Source organism: Myotis brandtii, unplaced genomic scaffold (assembly GCF_000412655.1).
Source record: "Myotis brandtii unplaced genomic scaffold, ASM41265v1 scaffold668, whole genome shotgun sequence".
NCBI classification, from domain to species: Eukaryota; Metazoa; Chordata; class Mammalia; order Chiroptera; family Vespertilionidae; genus Myotis; species Myotis brandtii.
Genome location: NW_005370597.1, coordinates 710,381 through 714,072, shown reverse-complemented (window position 1 = coordinate 714,072; position 3,692 = coordinate 710,381).

Below are 3,692 nucleotides of genomic sequence, written 5' to 3'. Positions count from 1 at the left end.
CAGGGGCCGGAAAAATCTTCTGAAGCTCCCTGCCAAGCTGGCCTAGGATTAACCCCATCGTTCCCCAGCCAGAGTTATCCCAGCTGTCTTGCTCTCCTGTTAATCTATGGAATTGACCAACTGAGTTTGACCGTGACTGGCTTTGTTTTGCAAAACAAAATTGGTAAGGCAGGCCTCATGCTGACTGACTGAATAGTGTCATCAACCCAATTCAAGGGGTGCCACAAAAGCAAGGAAATGAAACTTCAATTTCCTCCTCATGTTAAATGATAGCTTATCATACCATTATGACCCTTATGCCGCTCAGAGCAAAGTATTTTATTGCTTTTTTTTGTGTGAACAGCAATAAACCACTCTCCCATGTTTTCCTCTAACCCCCATTCTCACCCCACCTCTGATTCAGGCTCATTGGACAGGGCAGTTCTCTATTGTCAATGGTCTGAGAACCAAAGCCTTCGTTTTTTACCCCCACCAACCTGTCATAATTTTTACATTTATTCTAGGAAGCACAAGATTTGTTTTTAAACAAATAAACAGGAGTGTGTGTGGAGAGGAGCCACTCTGGCTTCAGAGCACGCTTGTAATGTTCAGCTCCTCTCACTACCTGGATGAGCTTTGCTTCATTTCTGGGCCAGACACAATGGTTGCTTTGATCCCTGTGTTACCCCTGCCCCTGTATACCTCCATTAGAATGTTCATCATACCACATGAGCACAGGTGTGCTTTCCTCCTTGATTGGGAGGGATTATATCCTTCATCTTTATGTCCCCAGCAGGCACCTAGCATAGTTCCTGACCCATAGAAGGCATTCATTGAATGAATAGAGTGATGAAGGTCTCCACAAAGGTTAGCTTATCTATTTCCCTACCTGCCAGAAGTCTGTACCTCTCTATTCCCAGAATCAAAATGAGGTTCAGTTGCTCAGCTTCATCATCGGGCACTTGTGGATATTAATGAGAGAGGTGTGGTGTTTCTTAAGACTTGGATCTGTGCCCTCTTCCCTTTACTTCCTACTCTTAGGAAATCTCACTTACTCCCAGGGCTTCAGAAACTATCTCTATATTGGTGACTCCTCAATTTGCATCTCCATCTCAAATTTCTTCTCTAATTTGTTATCCAGCTTTCCAAAACTTAATAACCAAATGCCTACTTGATATCTCCACTTGCGTGTCTCAGAAAAATTTCAAAATTAACATGTTTAAGATAGAATTCTTGGTTTCCATCTTTACATTATTCCTACCCTGGTCCTCTCTCATTTTGCCTATGTCCATAAATGTCACTCAGTTAGTAAAGCTAGAAAACGAAGTCATCCCAGGTCCCTCTCCTCTCACCCACCATATACAACCACCTACAAATTTTATTGATTCCACTTCTTTTATACATACTATTCATCTGCCCTCTTCTCTCTATTTACTGCCTCTAAGCTTAGTCCAAGCCACCATCAGCTCTTGCCTGGCCGAATACAATTGCATGTCTTTAGGTCTCCACTCTTGCCTCTCTCCAGTCCATTTTCCATAAACAGCCAATATGACTTTTCTTACAAATAAATAGGATCCTGTCACCACTCTGCTTAAAATCTTTTAATTTCTTCCCATTTCTCTGCAACAAAATTCTGACTTTTTACTCTGACCTACTGGATCTTGCATAATCTGGCCCCTTCTTCCTTTTCTAAATTCATCTCATGCCATCACATGCAAACCATGCTCCAGTGGCATCAGACTTTGATCATTTCCTGGAATTTTCCAAGCTCTTCTCTGGAATATGCTTTCCTGCAGCTCTTATAACTGGTTTGTTCATCCTTTGGGTATCAGCTTGAATGTCAACTTTACAGAGAGCCTTCTCTGACCACTTTTCTAAAGATGTTGCTGCCCATTATAAGAATACCATTTATTTCGTCAGGACGCTTATCTCAGTCTGTAATAATTTTTTTTTATTTGTTCATTGTATAATAACCTTCATGAGGGCAGAGACCTTTTCTACGTCATGAACTTCCTCACCCCTTGCATTAGAGCTATCTATGCATATATATATATGCCTGTGCCTATTTATTGAATAGGTTCTCAATAAAGATTTATTAAATGAATAGATGGATGAAATGGGTTATAAATAGGGGGACCACGTGATTATTATCAACTTTTTGGAGTGGAAGGGGGCACAATTACAATTACACTTGGGACAACAGGCATAAACTATGAAGTAATAGAAAGTGCACTGGGTTTCCAGAGATATCAGAAGTCAAGGTGACTCTGACTTTGTGCCCACAACATTCCCCCCCTCACCCCCTACACACACACAACATTTTTAATCAGGTGAAGCCAAGTTAAGGTGAATACCAATGAAGGGAGGAAAGAATACATGCTGTGAAGAGTAGTATAGTTGTGGGATGGGCTGACTTTTTCTGTTGCCTTCGGCTTAAATGGTAATGGTGTGTTTGGGAGCCTCATATATTCTTCTCTTTCCCTTTTTCTTTTTAATATAGCACATCCAAGCCTTCTCCCATCAGGCACCTGCCTGAGTTACTGCCCAAGTGGTTGGTCCTAAAAGTAGCATGAAGCCCTGACTGGTATGGTTCAGTGGCTAGAGTTTTGGCACACACACCGAGGAGTCGCAGGTTCAATTCTCAGTCAAGGGCACATACCTGGGTTTCAGATTTGATGCCTGGCCCGGTCAGGGTGCATGCAGGAGGCAACCAATTTATGTGTCTCTCTCACATCGATGTTTCTCTTTCTCTCTCCCTCCCTCTTTCTTCTCCCTCCCTCTCCCTGTGTCCCTCCCTCACACTCTCTACTTTAAAAAAAAAATCAATGGGAAAAATATCCTCTGGTGAGGATTAACCAAAGAGAGAGAGAGAGAGAGAGAGAGTAGTATGGAGCCCCCAAAGCAGAGGACCTAGAGATTGCTTGAACTTGGAATTAGGAGACCTGAGATCTATCCTCAACTTAACCTTTTAACTAGCCAAATGACCTTGGGCAAATTGTTTTTCCTCTCCTGTAAGGTGAGAAGATTGTAGATGATTTCTAAGGTCTCCTCCTTCTCTGAGATTTCATGACTTGTACACTTACACCACCTTTGGGCAAGATTGTTTAATGTCAGGAGAGCACTAACCACCTAGCACATGCAGTGTTGTGAGAGGCTTGCAGAGGCACCAAGAGGAATAACATAGCCCTACTTCCAAGGAGGAGACTTGTCAGCCCTATTGTTGAGACAGAAAAATACACATGCTTAGATATAAAGGCAGTGATATTTATAGTCTATCAAACAAAAGGCAGGCAATATCAAGGAGCAGATAGACCTCAAGGAGGAAGTATTTGGAGTTGGAGGGGCAGTAGGTAGGGCAAAGGTATTTCAAGTAGGGAAAAGGTCTCAACTGGGATGCAGAAGTTGCATGGGAAAGGTGCATGCAAGGAACTGTCATAACCTAGTCTGTCTGGAGCTGAGGAAGCAAGGGATAAACTTTGAAAAGCAAGTTAGGAGCAGTTACCTCTGGGAAGAATAGTGGGCTTGGGGAAGAATGGAATGAAGATGATTATTCACGTTTTGGTCTACTTCTAAATTGTCTGAATTTTTATGAGAATACTAGTAGCCCGGTGCACGAAATTCGTGCACATTAAAAGGGAATTAATTGCCCTAACTGGTTTGGCTCAGTGGATAGAGCATCGGCCTGCGGACTCAAGGGTCCCGGGTTTGATTCC